Raw genomic sequence first — 20,198 nt, forward strand, 5'->3', positions numbered from 1 at the left:
ATTCTGAATCAACTTAGACACTGAAACGTTAGTAATAACTGAATCACAATTTCTAATTGATTTCTATCAGAACTTCTTAAAAAAAATTCCATATCAAAGGATACTCATACGTAAGAATTTCTCATCTTCTCATTCTGAGCTTGTTTCTGAAGACCCAATTTGTACCAATTATATTGAATCCATCTGGTCTAGGAACAAGATCCCAAACATCATTCCTTGTAAACTGATTTAGTTCTTCTTGCATAGCAATTATCCAGTCTGGATCTTCTAGAGCATGATCAACAGAAGTTGGCTCGATCAAAGATACAAGACCTAATTGACAGTCTGCACTGTTCTTAAGGAATGCTCTTGTTCTGATTGGATCATCCTTCTTTCCAAGAATGACATCTTCTGAATGACCGGAGATGAGTCTGGATGATCTTCTGACAAATGGTTCTTCAGAAATGCTTAGATCCTCCAGAGAAGCTGATACTTGATCTTCCGATTCTTTGCTTCTGAGAGGTTCTGCTTCTGATGCGTTGCTTCTTGGCTCAACAACTTCTGATATGTCAATATCACAATCTGCAAAATTATCAAACTGCTTTGGTTTTTCAGAACCAAGCTTATCATCAAACCTGATATTGATTGATTCTTCTACAACCAATGTTTCAGTATTGTATACTCTGTAGCCTTTTGAGCGATCAGAATATCCAAGAAGGAAACATTTTTGTGCTTTGGAATCAAACTTACCAAGATGATCTTTAGTGTTCAGAATAAAACATACACATCCAAAAGGATGGAAATATGAAATGTTGGGCTTTCTATTCTTCCACAATTCATAGGGAGTCTTATTTAGAATAGGTCTGATAGAGATTCTATTCTGAATATAGCATGCAGTGTTTATTGCTTCTGCCCAGAAATGCTTAGCCATATTGGTTTCATTGATCATGGTTCTGGCCATTTCTTGCAGAGTCCTATTCTTTCGTTCTACAACCCCATTTTGCTGTGGAGTTCTAGGACAAGAGAAATCATGGGCAATACCATTTTCTTTGAAGAACTCTTCAAAGGATCTGTTCTCAAATTCACCACCATGATCACTTCTGACCTTTATGATTTTACACTCTTTTTCAGATTGAATCTGAATGCAGAAATCAAAGAACACTGAATGAGTCTCATCCTTGTGTTTCAAGAATTTTACCCAAGTCCAGCGACTATAATCATCTACGATGACTAATCCATATTTCTTTCCTCTGACAGATGCTGTTTTGACTGGTCCAAACAGATCAATGTGCAAGAGTTCTAAAGGCCTTGAGGTAGAAACAACATTCTTAGACTTGAATGCAGGTTTGGAGAACTTGCCCTTCTGACATGCTTCACAAAGAGCATCTGATTGGAATTTCAGATTAGGGAGTCCTCTGACAAGATTCAGTTTGTTAATCTGAGAGATCTTTCTCAAACTAGCATGACCTAATCTCCTGTGCCAGACCCACTGCTCTTCAGAAACAGACATAAGACAAGTCACCTTCTGACTCATAAGATCTTGCAGATCTGTCTTATAAATGTTGTTCTTCCTCTTGCCTGTAAATAGGATTGAGCCATCCTTCTGATTTACAGCCTTGCAAGACTTTTGATTGAAGATTATATCATAACCATTGTCACTTAATTGACTGATAGATAAGAGGTTATGAGTTAATCCTTCTACAAGAAGTACATTAGAGATGGAAGGAGAGTTACCAGACTTTATAGTTCCAGAACCAATTATCTTGCCCTTCTGATCTCCTCCGAACTTGACTTCTCCTCCAGACTTAAGCACCAGGTCTTGGAACATAGACCTTCTTCCTGTCATGTGTCGCGAGCATCCAGAGTCCAGGTACCATGACATGTTGTGCTTTGTCCTTCTTGCAGCCAAGGATATCTGCAATAGGAATAATTGATCGGAAAAATAGCAAGTGTACTATTTTTACCGGTGTAGTTATAATGGGTTTTACCCCAAGTATCGATCACGAGGATTGCGTGGGAAATATAAGTTATTATACTAAGTCAATTAAACAAAAGAGCATAGGGGTGTTGTTTTAAATAATCAACGAAATAAGCTAAAATTATAAAAATAATAACAATAAGCTGAAATTAAAGTTGAGCTTTTTATATAAATTTAGAGTAATGCCAAGGTAGGTGTATGATCAGCCTTATAATGACTCTGTAAAAAGATCTCTTTAACAAGTTCATAGAATGCAACTATTTGTTCTTAAGGGTGTTTCCCTAAGTCTTTAGTGGAAAACCTTTTGGTTTGCAATCCTATTGCCTAAGTCCTTAGAAACAAAGGTTTGCAAACCAAAGATGCAAATAATCAAGAATGCTCAAATAACCTTTCGGTATCCCTAGTCCTAGGTGATAACTACTAGATCAAATTGTTTAAAAACCTTAACAACCGTAGTCCTACAAATTGTTAACCGTAGATCAATCTTTGTTTTTCCGACAAAGAAGGCATAAAAACATTAAACAATCAAATTGCATAAAACTAATATTGATTAAAGAAATACGGAATTCAAAAGTCATTACAATTTAAATCAGGGACACCCCCCTGGCATTGGGGGGTTTAGCCTCTCATAGTATTCAAGAAACGTAAATTAAAGAGTTTAGACATTACAAAGATTAATGAAAACTCTGATCTTCAATGGTGTCCACCGTTGAATCTCTTCGTCTTCCAAACCCTTGATGAAGCTCTTTCTCTCCGAATTCTATCGTATGATCTCCAAAAGTCAAAAAAAAGGTCCTTCTGTGATTTTACAAATTAACTTAAATAGCCTAGGTCACTTACAGCCAAGTTCAATGCCAAAAATGCCCTTCTGGACAAGTGTACTTAAAAATTCCACAAATTAGAAATTCTGTCCGCACACTCAGCACGGGCCGTGCAGGTCTGCACGGGCCGTGCAACTCCCAGACTTTGCACTTTAAATCTTCAAGCTTCAGGCATTTTTGCACAGGCCGTGCCAGGCTGCACGGGCGCCCGTGCAAACTCTCTGGATTTTGCATTGGGAATGTTCTTCAACTATGCACGGGCCGTGTGCTTCAGCACAGGCCGTGCAGCTTTCAGGGCTTGACTTTTCTTCCTTATTTTCCAATGTTCCCTCTTCATATGTCCTTCGGCCATTCACGTAATCTGCACAAATACACAGAAACTCGGAAACACGCATCAAATACATCAACTGAAATTGAGCGATCATAAAGCATAAAAAAAAACATCCCATTAATCTAAACACCACACAAAAGACGCTAAGCATAAAAATACGAAAACATAAACAAAAGACACACAAACCTAACCAAATTATCACAGAATTGATTAACTTAATACCGAGAATATGACCAAAGTTTAGTAGCAATGGTGACCGATCACAACCCCAAACGTATCTCATTACTTGTCCTCAAGTGATGCAAGAGACATTCATAGAGGTCACCCTGGATTCTCTCTTCCTCAATGTCATCAGTGTTATTCGCATTGTGTTTCTACTTTCTTGATCGAGCTTCCAGCGCCCTAAACCAAACTTCCTATCGCACTTTCACATCAAAGCACCCCTTCACCTGCAAGCTGTTTCATCATCTCACCAAATCTCTCGTGGTTAAAGTGTTTCACTCATAAATCAAGGTATGCAATATCAGCTCTTAACTTTGAATAGATTCTACTTTCACGGCACAAACAGATTTTACACACTTTTTGAGGACTTTTTCGGATGTAACGGGGCTTAGGTACGGTGGGATAAACAAAGAAAAGGGGTGTACTACTGGTTTGTGGTTCGATATTCCTGTTGTGTGTTTCATTCATCTCTTTTTGTTGTTGTGCACGAATTCTTTGTCTTCTTTTTTTTCTTTTTCTTTCAAGGGGTCCATATATTTAGACTTGTTAATCCATTCATCTTGACATGGATGTTTTTCTTGCACTCGAGTCTGTCTGTTTGGGCAAGTGCCTCTTTTTCTTTCTCTTCTTTTTTTTTATGACATTTGAAAGTCTCATTTTTTCATTTTGCACTTGCCCTTTCTATGAGAATAACCCCAAACTTATTGTTTTTGCACGAATGAGAATAAAAAAAAAACAACACAACAAGATTACCGAACAAGGGTAAGGTTCAATTAGGCTCAGGGTTAATCGATGAGGTTAAAACAAATAAAGGGAGATGGCTCAACAGGGGTTCACAATGGATACAATTTTTTTAAGGGTGGCTGCAAAGGCTCAGGGGTATAAAACAAACAAGTGCCTCAGTGTGTGTCCTCATATTATGGTGTCAGGAGAATAAATGCAAAATCAGAGTGATAGAGTCATACCTGAATGCCCTCATAATGAACTCGTAGTGTTTGGATCTGATGTACCTCACCATGTTGGATAGACTTGCCTACAGGTTCCAGACTACTCCTCGTGTCGTACGAATTCTTTTTGGTTCAAGTGCCATCCACTCTTTCCAATCTAGTAGCAACCCAATGCGTCCAACAATATTTGTTTCTTTTGATGACATCAACTTCCAGGATGCCTAGGTAAAAAAAAAAAGTTTTGGTCGCACCTTTCATCCACTTACTACCCTTACATTAGTCATTCGGTGTCTGCTGATCAATCTGTAACAATCAAAATAAACCACTATACCAAGACACAGAACGAAAATTAGACACTAACAGAAACACAAAGATGAAAATACTTAAAACTAACCACACATGAACGGGAAAGAAAAAAAAAACGAAAAGACACACAAAAAAAACTACAATACGAAACAGAACCCCTCCCCCACCTAGACTGAACATTGTCCCCAATGTTCTAGCCTAAATGCGGGAAGGACTCACCGTCTACTGAGAAGGAGGGTGCTGGGGTGGGAAATGCAACATAAGCTGCTGAAGCATCCGCTGAACATCATCAATTGTAGCTCCCTGGCGGAGCTGCTCTGTAACCATCTTATCTATTTCCGCCCCTTGTCTCATAAGTTCTGCACCTTGTCGGATTTGCTCTGCTTCAATTTGGCTCATCCTATCTGAGCTGGACGAGGATGAATCCGCACTTTGTCGACGATGGATTCGAGGTGGGCGAGCCACCTGCTCTTCCTCTTGGTCATTAGCTTCACCTGCATCATCAGAATCATCCCCATCATCGGGGTTCACAGCAACATATAACCAATTCTCATAGTTAGAAATATCTGTTTTCTCAGGATTGGGCAAGTGTAGAAGCACTTTCTTTCGGCTTGTTAATGCATACCCCTTCCTGCTTACCTCCAACATTAGTTGGTTGCACAGTGTTTTTAGATTTAACTTACTCAAGGCGGGTATCGGGGTTTCAGCATCAGTGGCTACACTAGCACCACAATACTCAGCAATCTGTGTAATCATGCCACCCATAGCAATAGTACCCTTGGACACCTTTGCCAAAGAATGCAGATGAGAAGCTGCAAAAGCGGCAACATTAACCGGAACCTCATTAATCATAGCATGCAATATGAAGAGTTCTCGCTTAGCAACCACACCGGTGTTGTCGCCCCGGCCAAAGATTGTGAATGCTAGCCCTTTATGAGCATACCGGAAGCAAGGGTTTTGAATCAAGGATCCCTTAGCACATCTCGGTTCGTATTGTGGGAAACCTGTAATACTGGCCCAAAATTGGTTAGTATTAAAATCAGAGGGTGGGGTTCCATACCCTACCAGCGGAAGTTTGAGGCATTGTCCCAATTGGATTAAGGACATGCTATATTCTTGATCATACAGCTGAAATGTTAGTGTACCAAAATATTCATAAGCATTACCATTCGATTCACTTTCCAGCTTGAAATTTAACGTGCTAAGAAATTCAAGAGTGATTCGCTCATACGTAGGAGTTTCATTATGCATAAACTCCAAAATACCCACATTATTGTACAAAGACGATACATCGTCTAGAATTCCTAAAGCAGACATAGTTTGGTCACATACATACCGCGTGGGTGCAAGCTTACGCTTCACAAGAACTCGATACCGGTCAGCATGTTCCTCCGTGTTGAACACTATACCATGAGCATTAGGCACTCGTCTCGCTCTCTGCTTCGGTCGCGAAGGTTCCGCAATAGCCTTCCCTTTGAGTTGTCTCTTTGGAGCCATTTTGCTTTCACCTAACCACACAAAAAAAACTCAAATACAAATAAGTGAATTAGTGAAAATAGCAACCGTAAACGCAACGGGGATGACAAACGGCCCAACTTTTGTGAAGAGGTATGGAGAAAAAGTTGAGGAATGATGGAGATAGAGAGGTTTGAGTGAGAATGGTTATGGAGGGTTTGTGTGGGAGGAAGAAGAAGTTAGGGCTAGAGGCAAAGGAAGATGGTAAAAAGGAAGAGAGATGAGTGGGGAGGATTAAAAGTAATCAAATTCTGGTGGGCCCCACTTCAAATTCGTGACACATCACAGAATTTTTAAAAAAAATTGAAATCTGCGAAGCGTAACACGGTCCGTGCAGGCTGGCACGGCCCGTGTTTGATGTGACATTTTGAAAAAAATTCCCAGGTGGTTTGGCACGGTCCGTGCCACTCTGCACGGCCGGCCGTGCACGGCCCCTGGAATTTGTATGAGGGAGCAACAGAAGTTATGCACGGGCCGTGTGGTTTTGCACGACCACCCGTGTTCGCTCCCTGGAAAATGTATGGGGAAATTTTTGTTCCCAGGCACGGGCCGTGCAGTTAGACACGGGCAGTGCAACTGCTGTTTTTTCGGAAAATTGTTAAATTCCTTGCGCTTTTTCTTGCTTCATCTTTACTATTACTTCGCACGACTTCCTGAAAGTCCAGCATCAATCACACATAAAATATAAAATCAACTAAGAAAGAAAATAAAGAAAATAAAACGATCTACCAACGTGGGTTGCCTCCCACGAAGCGCTGCGTTTAACGTCGCATGGCTCGACGGTCCCTCGTCTGTTTAATTAAGACGAAGGTGATCAACTGTTCCTGCTTCTAAACCTGTGTAGTACGGTTTAAGCCTTTGTCCATTGACCTTAAAAATATCTCCATTTATTTGATTCTTTATTTCAACCGCTCCATGAGGAAATACCTTCTCGACTATAAATGGTCCAGACCATCTTGATTTCAATTTACCGGGGAATAACTTAAGCCTGGAATTGAACAATAACACTAGTTGTCCTTCCCAAAAGTCTTTCTTAATTATCCTCTGATCATGCCATTTTTTTGTTTTCTCTTTGTATATCTTTGCATTCTCATATGCCTGATTACGGAATTCCTCTAACTCGTGGAGTTGAAGAATTCGGGATTCACCTGCTTTCGCTAGATCATAATTCAAGAATTTTGATGCCCAAAAGGCTCTGTGCTCCAATTCAAGAGGGAGATGGCATGCCTTACCATAAATCAGTTGATACGGAGACATACCAATCGGAGTTTTGTAAGCTGTTCTGTATGCCCATAGTGCATCATCCAATTTAATTGCCCAATCCTTCCTCGAAGCACTCACTGTTTTTTCCAAGATCTACTTTATTTGTCTGTTCGACACTTCAACTTGTCCACTCGTTTGAGGATGATAGGGAGTTGCAATCTTGTGTTTCACATTGTATTTCTTCAACAGGTTTTCCATCAACTTATTTAAAAAGTGGGTGCCTTCGTCGCTTATAAGTGCTCTGGGTACCCCAAACCTTGAGAAGATATTATTCTTAAGGAAATTCACTACTACTCTCGCATCATTTGTCGGTAGAGCTATTGCTTCTACCCATTTCGAGACGTAATCCACAGCTACCAGTATGTAATTTTTTCCAAAAGATGGTGGGAATGGTCCCATGAAATCAATGCCCCATACATCAAACAGTTCCACCTCAAGCATACCCTTCTGTGGCATCTGGTTTCTCTTGGAGATATTTCCAGTTCTTTGACACCTGTCGCAATCTTTCACAATGCTTTGAGCATCTTTGAATAAAGTGGGCCAATATAATCCCGATTGTAGGACTTTTGCGGCAGTTCTGTCACCACTGAAATGTCCTCCATAATCAGAGTCATGGCAAGCTTTTAGGACATCCCTTTGTTCCTCCTCGGGCACACATCTTCTGATCAAGCCATCAAGTCCCTTCTTGTATAGGAATGGATCATCCCACAAGTAGAACCTGCAATCATGTAAAAACTTTTTCTTTCGGTTAGAGTCAAAATCGTCAGGTATAATACCACCTACCAAATAGTTCGCATAATCGGCGAACCAAGGCACACCAATAACAGCAAGGATATGTTCATCAGCGAACTCGTCCTTTATCGGGCGCGTATCTTCTGTTTCTGCAATAGGTGACATTCGAGACAAGTGGTCGGCCACAGTGTTTTCAGACCCTTTCTTGTCACGAATCTCCACATCAAATTCCTGAAGGAGCAAGATCCATCTTAGCAACCTTGGTTTAGAGTCCTGTTTAGCAAAAAGATACTTCAAAGCAGCATGGTCAGTATAAACAATGACTCTAGAACCCAACAGATATTGCCTGAACTTATCAAAGGCATAAACAACCGCTAGCAACTCCTTCTCAGTAGTTGCATAGTTCATCTGTGCAGGGTTCAGCACATGACTTGCGTAGTAAATAACATGCAGTAACTTTTCTCTACGCTGTCCTAGAACCGCCCCTACTGCAATATCACTGGCATCACACATGATCTCAAAAGGTAGAGACCAATCCGGGGCTACAACAATTGGTGCCGACACTAATTTCTGTTTTATAGTGTCAAATGCTATGGCACACTCTTTATCGAAAACGAATGCTTTGTCTTTAACCAACAGTGTTGTTAATGGTTTTGCAATTTTTGAGAAGTCTCTTATGAACCTACGGTAAAAACCCGCATGTCCTAAGAAACTTCGAATACCTTTTTCGTTCATGGGAGGAGGCAGTTTTGCTATTACCTCTATCTTCGCTTGGTCAACTTCTATTCCTTTGTGAGAAATTTTGTGACCCAACACTATACCTTCACGTACCATGAAATGGCACTTCTCCCAGTTGAGGATTAAGTTGGTCTGTTGGCATCTTTCTAGAACAAGAGCAAGGTTAGTCAAACAATTATCAAAAGACTTACCAAAAACCGAGAAATCATCCATGAATACTTCCATATGTTTCTCAAGCATATCTGCAAAGATAGATTGCATGCATCTCTGAAATGTGGCTGGGGCGTTACACAACCCGAATGGCATTCTTCTGTAGGCGAAAATACCAAAAGGGCATGTAAATGCGGTCTTCTCTTGGTCTTCTGGTGCAACAGCTATCTGATTATACCCCGAGTATCCATCGAGGAAACAATAATAGTCGTGACCCGCTAACCTTTCTAACATCTGGTCGATGAAAGGTAACGGAAAGTGATCTTTTCTAGTTGCTAGATTCAATCTTCGGTAATCTATACAGACTCTCCATCCTGTAACTGTTCTTGTGGGAATCAACTCATTCTTTTCATTCTTGATTACCGTAGTTCCACCTTTCTTAGGCACCACATGCACTGGACTTACCCATGAACTGTCAGATATTGGATAGATCATCCCTGCGTCCAAAAGTTTTACCACCTCCTTTCTAACCACCTCCTTCATTGCTGGATTTAGTCGTCGTTGAGGTTGGACAACCGGTTTGTGATCATCTTCCATTAAGATTTTGTGCATGCAAAGTGTCGGACTTACCCCTTTCAAGTCTTCAATTGACCATCCAAGAGCACTTTTATGCTTTTTAAGGACTTTGACAAGCTTATCCTCTTCAAGGAATTTTAGGTGAGAACTTATGATAGCCGGGCACTTACTTTCAGTGTCTAAAAAGACGTATTTGAGGTTGTCCGGTAATTGCTTTAGTTCAGCCCCCTTCTTTGGTTCGTCTTTACTTCCTTCCACTAATGGTTGCCTCAGATCTTCCCATCGGTTGTGGCGAGAATTTTTAACAAATGATGTTTCCATCATGGCTAAAACTTCACTGTCTTTTTCATCAATTATTTCCTCCTCTTCGAAGATTGATAGACTCAGAACTCTTTCCAAAGGTAGCTTCTGTGTTGTCAAAGAGTTTTCTTCATCACAAATTTGCTCAATTACCTCAATGTGTTGACTAGTGGCAACATCATCCTTGTACTTCATAGTGTTTCGCACATCAATCTTCAATTCTTCATCATAAACTTTCAAAGTCATTGTACCTTCTTCTATGTCGATCAAGCATCTCCCGGTTTCCAGAAAAGGTCTTCCCAAAATGATTGGTATCTCTTCATCTTCGGGCATCTCTAGAATAACGAAATCTACCGGAAACACGAACTTGTCTATTTTCACCAACACATCTTCTACCACTCCGTAGGGTCTTTTAACGGATTGGTCAGCAAACTGAAGTGTCATTCGAGTATCTTGTACTGTACCTATTCCCAATCTTTTGTAAATGGATAAAGGCATAAGACTCACACTTGCCCCCAAATCGATCAAAGCTTTCTTGAAAGATCTATCACCGATTGTACATGGAATCGTTACTGAACCTCGATCTCTCTTTTTAACTGGGATCTTCATTCCCTGCAAAATAGCACTACAAGTTTCAGTTAGAATAATCGGGTCACTGTCGATTGTTCGCTTCTTCGAAATGATATCCTTCATGAACTTCGCATAGGTGGGCATTTGCTCCAGTGCCTCCAAAAATGGAATATTTAGCTCAAGTTTCTTGAACATCTCTAAAAACTTTTCGAAGTTTTTCTCATGTTGTTCTTTCTTCTTATTCCTTATGGGGAAAGGAAGTCTAATCGCTGGTTTGGGTGTAGCAACTTTTTCTTTGACTACTCCTTCTTCGCCCGTGACCTCTTTTCTTACTACCTCATTTTCTTTAATCTCCACATCTACTTCAATCAACATATCCTCTTCATCAGAATTTTTCTCATGTGATTCCTTCGATTTATTACTCCTTGTTATCACCGCGTTCACATGATTGTTGTCTCTGGGATTAGTAACCGTGGCACTTGGTAAGGCGCCTTGTGGTTGAGTGTTGGTCATTTGTTGTGCAATCTGACTCATTTGAATCTCCAGATTTTTGATTGAAGATCCTGTGTTCCTAAGAGTGCTCCTTGTTTCCTCTTGGAATTGAGAATTGTGAGCGGCCATCTTTTCAAAAGCAATTTCCCAATCCGCTTTCTTTGGTACCTGTTGTTGACCTTGAGGTTGGAACTGTTGCGGATGGTGCTGGAACTGTTGTTGATACGGAAGTTGTTGTTGTGGAGGTCTGTACTGTTGTGTATGAGCTGGAGCTTGGAACTGGGTTGATCCTTGCTTCTGAAAGTTTCCTTGTTGATCCTTCCATGCAAAGTTAGGATGATTTTTCCATCCTGGATTATATGTATTGGCATATGGATTGTTTTGCCTTAACATATGAATCTGTTCCACCTGTTCTTGTGTTGCCACACAATGCATAGCAAAATGTGGCCCACTGCATATTTCACAAACAACGGAGGTAGCTGGCTCAACTTGAGCTACTTTCTGCTCACTGATATTCATCTTCTTCAACCTTCTCTCTACCTCAGCCGCAATTTGTTCTTCCATGTTGACTACCTGATCAGAAAGCTTCAAATCAATTTTTCCTTCTGGTTGGCTCATAGCGCGGTCATATAACTCAATGTGCTCATTGGCGGCAATCGCTTCTATGATTCTCTTGATACCAGTGGCTGTTGAAAAGTTAGTTGAGCCACCGGCGGCAGTGTCGATAAGCTGTTTTGTCTTTAGTCGGAGGCCATTTACAAAAGTCTGCATTTGCTCGGTTGGGTCCATGTTATGAGTAGGACAGGCAACCAAACACCTCTTGAACCTTTTGTAAGCATCTCCCAGCGATTCTCCTTCTTTCTGCTTGAAATTCACAATATCATATCTTTTTCGAATAAAGACTGATGCAGGGAAATATTCATTAAGGAAAGCAGTTTCCATTTGTTGCCATGTTGTGATGCTTCCAGCTGGAAGTGAGTAAAACCATTCTTCTGCATCTTCAGATAAAGTGAATGGGAACATCACGAGTCTCTTGGCTTCTTCAGAGTGGCCTTCAATCTTTAATGATGTTGTTGTGGTGAGGAATCTTTGTAGATGCTTATTTGCATCTTCATTGATTCTTCCCGCAAACGGCTTGCTCTCCAACTGTCGGATAGTTGAAGGATGGAGTTGGAAGTGTGCCACATTGACCGGTTGATTTACGATGGTCATTCTTCCAAGCGGGGCATTAGCCCTTCCATAGTCTCCTAAAAGCCTCTCTGGAGGAGGTGGATCAGCTGCCATAGTTTCAGGCTCAGATTCTGACTGTTCGGATGAAATAGATATTCTTTCTTCGTCTTCTGATTCTGAAACTATAGGAGATTCTCCTTTTGAAGCCAGTCTTTTCCGTTTAGCTTCTCGGAGTCTTGCTCGCAATAGCCTTTCTGGTTCTGCGTCAAAAAGAAGTTCAGCTGAGGCCTTACCTCGCATACAAGATTAGAGTCGATTAGTTTGAAGTAAATAAAATAATAATTAAAACTACACAAATATAAATTCAGCAAAAATAAAATTTTAATTGCAGAGCAATAAAATTTTAATTGACTAGTTAACAATTTATATTTTGGCAATCCCCGGCAACGGCGCCAAAAACTTGATCGGAAAAATAGCAAGTGTACTATTTTTACCGGTGTAGTTATAATGGGTTTTACCCCAAGTATCGATCACGAGGATTGCGTGGGAAATATAAGTTATTATACTAAGTCAATTAAACAAAAGAGCATAGGGGTGTTGTTTTAAATAATCAACGAAATAAGCTAAAATTATAAAAATAATAACAATAAGCTGAAATTAAAGTTGAGCTTTTTATATAAATTTAGAGTAATGCCAAGGTAGGTGTATGATCAGCCTTATAATGACTCTGTAAAAAGATCTCTTTAACAAGTTCATAGAATGCAACTATTTGTTCTTAAGGGTGTTTCCCTAAGTCTTTAGTGGAAAACCTTTTGGTTTGCAATCCTATTGCCTAAGTCCTTAGAAACAAAGGTTTGCAAACCAAAGATGCAAATAATCAAGAATGCTCAAATAACCTTTCGGTATCCCTAGTCCTAGGTGATAACTACTAGATCAAATTGTTTAAAAACCTTAACAACCGTAGTCCTACAAATTGTTAACCGTAGATCAATCTTTGTTTTTCCGACAAAGAAGGCATAAAAACATTAAACAATCAAATTGCATAAAACTAATATTGATTAAAGAAATACGGAATTCAAAAGTCATTACAATTTAAATCAGGGACACCCCCCTGGCATTGGGGGGTTTAGCCTCTCATAGTATTCAAGAAACGTAAATTAAAGAGTTTAGACATTACAAAGATTAATGAAAACTCTGATCTTCAATGGTGTCCACCGTTGAATCTCTTCATCTTCCAAACCCTTGATGAAGCTCTCTCTCTCCGAATTCTATCGTATGATCTCCAAAAGTCAAAAAAAAGGTCCTTCTGTGATTTTACAAATTAACTTAAATAGCCTAGGTCACTTACAGCCAAGTTCAATGCCAAAAATGCCCTTCTGGACAAGTGTACTTAAAAATTCCACAAATTAGAAATTTTGTCCGCACACTCAGCACGGGCCGTGCAGGTCTGCACGGGCCGTGCAACTCCCAGACTTTGCACTTTAAATCTTCAAGCTTCAGGCATTTTTGCACAGGCCGTGCCAGGCTGCACGGGCGCCCGTGCAAACTCTCTGGATTTTGCATTGGGAATGTTCTTCAACTATGCACGGGCCGTGTGCTTCAGCACAGGCCGTGCAGCTTTCAGGGCTTGACTTTTCTTCCTTATTTTCCAATGTTCCCTCTTCATATGTCCTTCGGCCATTCACGTAATCTGCACAAATACACAGAAACTCGGAAACACGCATCAAATACATCAACTGAAATTGAGCGATCATAAAGCATAAAAAAAAAACATCCCATTAATCTAAACACCACACAAAAGACGCTAAGCATAAAAATACGAAAACATAAACAAAAGACACACAAACCTAACCAAATTATCACAGAATTGATTAACTTAATACCGAGAATATGACCAAAGTTTAGTAGCAATGGTGACCGATCAATAATCTTATCCTTAGGTACCCACATTTTCTTGGGTCCTTTCTTGTTAGATTTTCTCAAGTTCTGTTTGAACTTGGATTTAACATTGTAAGCAATAGGAGGAACAGCATGATAATTTTTAATATGAGTTTCATGATATTTCCTAGGTTGTGTCACATGCTTCTTGGTGTGTGTTATGTGAAAACTTTGTGCATGTGAAGTGTGCCTAATATCATGAGAGTGGCCATACTTGAACTGATCATACAATGGCTTGTATGTGAGTTTCATTTCATCAACGGGTTCAAGTTTGTATGGGGTTTCACCCTCATAACCAATGCCAACTCTTTTGTTTCCAGATACGGCATATATCATAGAAGCTAGCTGACTTCTGCCAATACTTCTAGATAAGAACTTCCTGAAACTTAAATCATATTCTTTCAGAATATGGTTTAGACTGGGAGTGGATTTTTCTGAATCAGAAGGAGATCCAACATTATTGGATAGTTTTAAAAGTTTTTCTTTTAATTCAGAATTCTCCAATTCAAGCCTCTTTGTTTCAAATTCAAATAGCTTTTTCAGCTTTTTGTATTTAATACAAATCTGAGACTTGGATTCCAGAAGTTCAGTTAATCCGGAAACTAACTCATCTCTAGTAAGTTCAGAAAATACCTCTTCAGAATCTGATTCTGATGTAGATTCTGATCCGTCATCTTCTGTCGCCATCAGCGCACAGTTGGCCTGCTCATCTTCTGAATCATCTTCTGACTCATCCCAGGTTGCCATAAGACCTTTCTTCTTATGAAACTTCTTCTTGGGATTCTCCTTCTGAAGATTTGGACATTCATTCCTGAAGTGTCCTGGTTCATTGCATTCATAGCACATGACCTTCTTCTTGTCAGATCTTCTTTCATCAGAAGATTCTCCATGTTCAAATCTCTTTGAACTTCTGAAGCCTCTGAACTTCCTTTGCTTGGTCTTCCAGAGTTGATTTAGCCTTCTGGAAATCATGGACAGTTCATCTTCTTCTTCAGATTCTGATTCTTCAGGATCTTCTTCTTTGGCCTGAAAAGCGTTAGTGCATTTCTTGATATTAGATTTTAATGCAATAGATTTACCTTTCTTTTGAGGCTCATTTGCATCCAGCTCAATCTCATGGCTTCTCAAAGCACTGATCAGCTCTTCCAGAGAAACTTCATTCAGATTCTTTGCAATCTTGAATGCAGTCACCATCGGACCCCATCTTCTGGGTAAGCTTCTGATGATCTTCTTTACGTGATCAGCCTTGGTGTATCCTTTGTCAAGAACTCTCAATCCAGCAGTCAGAGTTTGAAATCTTGAAAACATCTTTTCAATGTCTTCATCATCCTCCATCTTGAAGGCTTCATACTTCTGGATTAAGGCAAGAGCTTTTGTCTCCTTGACTTGAGCATTTCCCTCATGAGTCATTTTCAAGGACTCATATATGTCATAGGCTGTTTCCCTGTTAGATATCTTCTCATACTCAGCATGAGAGATAGCATTCAGCAAAACAGTTCTGCATTTATGATGATTCCTGAAAAGCTTCTTTTGATCATCATTCATTTCTTGCCTTGACAGCTTTGCGCCACTGGCATTTACTGGATGTTTGTAACCATCCATCAGAAGATCCCATAGATCACCATCTAGACCCAGAAAGTAACTTTCCAGTTTATCTTTCCAGTATTCAAAGTTTTCACCATCAAATACTGGCGGTCTAGTATAACCATTGTTACCGTTGTATTGCTCAGCAGAGCCAGATGTAGATGCAGGTGTAGGTGTAGACTTTTCACTTTCATCAACCATCTTTTACTGAAGCGTTTTTCTCTTCCTGAATCTTTTCTAAACACGGTTAAGTGCTTGCACCTTAGAACCAGGCTCTGATACCAATTGAAGGATAGAAAAACACTTAGAAAGGGGGGGATTGAATAAGTGTGACTTTAAATCTTGGACGATAAAAATAAATTGCACAATTATTTTTATCCTGGTTCGCTGTTAACGAAGCTACTCCAGTCCACCCCCGCAGAGATGATTTACCTCAACTGAGGATTTAATCCACTAATCGCACGGATTACAATGGTTTTCCACTTAGTCCGCAACTAAGTCTTCCAGAGTCTTCTGATCACAACTTGATCACTCCAGGAACAACTGCTTAGTTCACTCCTAAGACTTTTCTAGAGTCTACTGATCAACACGATCACTCTAGGCTTAGTTCACTCCTAAGACTTTCTCTAGAGTATTCTGATCAACCTGATCACTCTAGTTACAAACTGCTCAGCCAACTGCCAAGACTTCCTAGAGTATACTGATCACACGATCACTCTAGTTCCTTACAACTTAATGTAATCTATTCAAGAGTTTACAAATGCTTCTTAAAAGCGATAATCACAACTGTGATATTTCTCTTACAGTTTAAGCTTAATCTCACTAAGATATTACAACAGCAATGTAGTGATTTGATGAAGATGAAGATTCTGAGTTTTGATTTGAACAGCGTTTCAGCAAGTTAATTTGAATTGTCTTTTTTCAGGATCGTTAACCTTGCTTCTCATCAGAACTTCATATTTATAGGCGTTGAGAAGATGACCGTTGAATGCATTTAATGCTTTGCGTGTTTCGTACAGCATTGCATTTAATGTTATACGCTTTTGTCAACTACCTCGAGCCTTGTTCACGCTGTGTCTACTGACGTAGCCTTTAGTAGCTTTAACGTTCCTTTTGTCAGTCAGCGTAGTCTGCCACGTGTACTTCCTTCTGATCTGATGTTTGTGAATACGACGTTTGAATATCATCAGAGTCAAACAGCTTGGTGCATAGCATCTTCTGATCTTCTGACCTTGAAGTGCTTCTGAGCGTGATACCATCTTCTGATCTTCAGTGCTTCTGATCTCATGTTCTTCTGATGCTTCCATAGACCCATGTTCTGATTCTGCTTCGACCATCTTCTGATGTCTTGCCAGACCATGTTCTGATGTTGCATGCTGAACCATTTGAGACACATCTTCTGAGCGCTGAATTATGCGTACTCTTTATATATTTCCTGAAAGGGAAATTGCATTGGATTAGAGTACCATATTATCTTAAGCAAAATTCATATTATTGTTATCATCAAAACTAAGATAATTGATAAGAACAAATCTTGTTCTAACAGCAGTTAGTGTAGAAGGGCCTGTTTTGGGTGTTTCGCAGCCATCATCAAATAGTGAAGGAGGGGCAGTTCCGCAGGCAGCAGACAGTGATAAACGAAAAAAACTGTGTGGCACTTCCACTAAGAAGGTGAAATTCAAATCCTTAAAGGGGATGGGTGGGAAGGTTTATAGTAAGGGAGAAATTGGTGGTAGTATGAGGATTAAAATGGCAGGGTCTTTGGACAACAGTGGTGGAAATTCTTCCGTATGTTATGGATACCAAAAGGAGGAATCGGACATTCACCGGAGCAACTTGAGACAATGGAATTATGTGGATTTGAAATTAGGCGACAAATTGTGGGAAGCTATAGTGGCTTTGGGGGTGGTCGATGTGGAGGGTCGGAACAAGCTAATTAGTAGAATAGTGAGTTTGGAGAAAGATGGAAGTCATCAAGCTCAAGAGGGATCGGTAAGGAAGGAAATAACCAATGTTACTCAATGATTATTGGAACGTTAAACATTAGAGGGGGAGTGAATGCACTCAAGAGGAGAAGGATTAATTCTTTAATCTCTAAAGGAAAAGCGGATATTTTCTTTTTACAAGAAACGAAGATCTCAAATATGAATGATGACTTGGCCAAGAGTTTTTGGAGTTCTTCGGAGGTGGATTTTTCTTTTTCAAATTCTTTGGGAAGATCGGGGGGATCCTTACCATTTGGAAGAAAGATTGCGTGGAGGTGTTAAGTAGTTTTAGAGGAGAGGGATTTTTGGGGATCCATATTAATTGGCAAGGAGAATTATACTATGTGGTAAACGTGTACTCTTCATGTGATACGAATAAGAAGAAAGCTATGTGGAATGTTTTATTGAATTTGATGGATTCTTTCAAAGATGGTGAGTGGATTATAGGAGGCGATTTTAATGCTACGAAAAATAGTAGAGAAAGGAAAGGGAGGGCTTCATCGGCAAGCAAAAGAGATTCGGATCTTTTTTCGGAGTTTATTGATCGAAGCGGTTTGGTGGATATTCCTTGCAAAGGAAAAAAAATTTCTTGGTTAGCGGGGATGGAAAATCGATGAGTAGATTAGATCGGTTCCTTTTATCTAGCAAGGTGGTTGAAAGGTGGGAAGTGGTTGGTCAAATAATCGGGGATAGAGATATTTCGGATCATTGTCCTATTTGGCTTTGTAAAGACAATTGCAATTGGGGTCCTAAACCATTTAGGTTCAACAATGAGTGGTTTTCTCTTGACTCTTTTGTTCCGTTTGTCGAAAAGGAATGGATGAGTTTGAAGGTGGAAGGAAGAGGTGATTTCGTCCTTAAAGAGAAACTTAGGCTCTTAAAAGACAAGCTTAGAAGGTGGAACAAGGAGGTGTTTGGGAAGTTTGATCTTGATATGGAAGAAGGTGTTCGTGTCATGAACAAGGCCGATGAAAGGTTGGTATCTATTTCTAATTTTTCTTCTTCATCTTTTGAAGATAACTTTTATTTAAGAAAGGAAGCATGTAGTAGTTTTTGGAGAAATTTGAGGATTAGGGAGAATTTGATTCTTCAAAAGTCTAGATTGTCTTGGTTAAAAGAGGGAGACTCGAATAGCGGTTTTTTCCATAATGTTATGAAACAAAGAAGAAGGCGTAATCATCTTGGTCCTATTCGATTACCGGGAGGAATGGTAGATTCGGTTGTAGATATTAAAGAAGCGGTTTTCAAATATTTCGGGGAAAAGTTTGTTGAACCGGAGGAGGTTAGACCTTTGTTGGAAGGAGTTTCTTTTAATTCTATTAGTAGTGAGGAGGCGGAGGGAATTGAAAGACCTTTTCTTGAAATGGAGATAAAGGAGGCGGTGTGGGCGTGTGGTGGAAATAAAAGCCCGGGTCCGGATGGCTACTCTTTTCTCTTTATAAAAAAGTGTTGGCATATTATAAAGTTTGATTTCATCCGGTTTATTAACTATTTGTTTGAGGGAAGGGCGATCTCAAAGGCGGTCACATCTTCTTTTTTGACGCTTGTTCCGAAGACTCCTAACCCGATCGGGTTGGAAGATTATAGACCCATTTGCTTGGTGGGTTGCATGTATAAGGTGGCGGCGAAGCTCTTGGCGGGAAGGTTAAAAGTTGTGCTTAATTCGGTTATTTCCACTTGTCAAAGTGCTTTTGTGCCCGGAAGACAACTTCTTGATGGTGTTCTAGTAGCTAATGAGGTGGTGGATTTTGCAAGAAAAGAAGGTAAAAGGTGTATGCTTTTCAAAGTGGATTTTGAAAAGGCGTATGATAAAGTAAGTTGGAGTTTTTTGAGATATATGCTAAAAAGGATGGGATTCGGGGAGAAGTGGATGAAGTGGATGGATTCTTTGGTGTTTACTAGTAGCATGTCGGTGTTGGTTAATGGGAGCCCTACGAAGGAATTTAGTGTTTCTAGAGGATTGAGGCAAGGAGATCCTCTTTCTCCTTTTCTTTATGTCTTAGTGGCGGAAGGTCTCTCGGGGTTGATTAGACAATCTATTGAAGTGGGAGAGTTCCAAAGATTTGTTTTCAAGGGATCTTGCTCGGTGGATATTTTACAATTTGCGGATGATACTTTAATTGTGGGAGAAGGTAGTTGGAAACAAGTTTGGGCTATTAAAGCGGCGCTCCGGGCTTTTGAGATTGTTTCGGGGCTTGGTATTAATTATCATAAAAGCAAATTGATAGGTATTAATACTAATGTAGGCTTTTTGGAAGCGGCATCTTTTTTTCTTTCTTGTAAGGTGGAGGAGAGTAACTTCTATTTTCTTGGAATACCGATTGGTTATAATCCAAGAAAGGAAGAAACTTGGAAGCCACTTTTATTAAAGATGAGGAGAAGGTTGGAAGGATGGACGAATCGCTTTTTGAACTTTGGTGGGAGAATTACTCTTTTAAAGTCAATTCTTAGTTCCTTGGCAATTTTCACTATGTCTTTTTACAAAATGCCAAAAAAAGTGGTGAGAAGTTTTAACACTATACAAAGTAAGTTTTTATGGGGTGGGGTGGAAGAAAAGAGGAGAATTCATTGGGTGAGGTGGGAGGATGTCACTTTACCGGT

This window comes from Vicia villosa, unplaced genomic scaffold (genome assembly GCF_029867415.1).
Source record: "Vicia villosa cultivar HV-30 ecotype Madison, WI unplaced genomic scaffold, Vvil1.0 ctg.000986F_1_1, whole genome shotgun sequence".
NCBI lineage: Eukaryota > Viridiplantae > Streptophyta > Magnoliopsida > Fabales > Fabaceae > Vicia > Vicia villosa.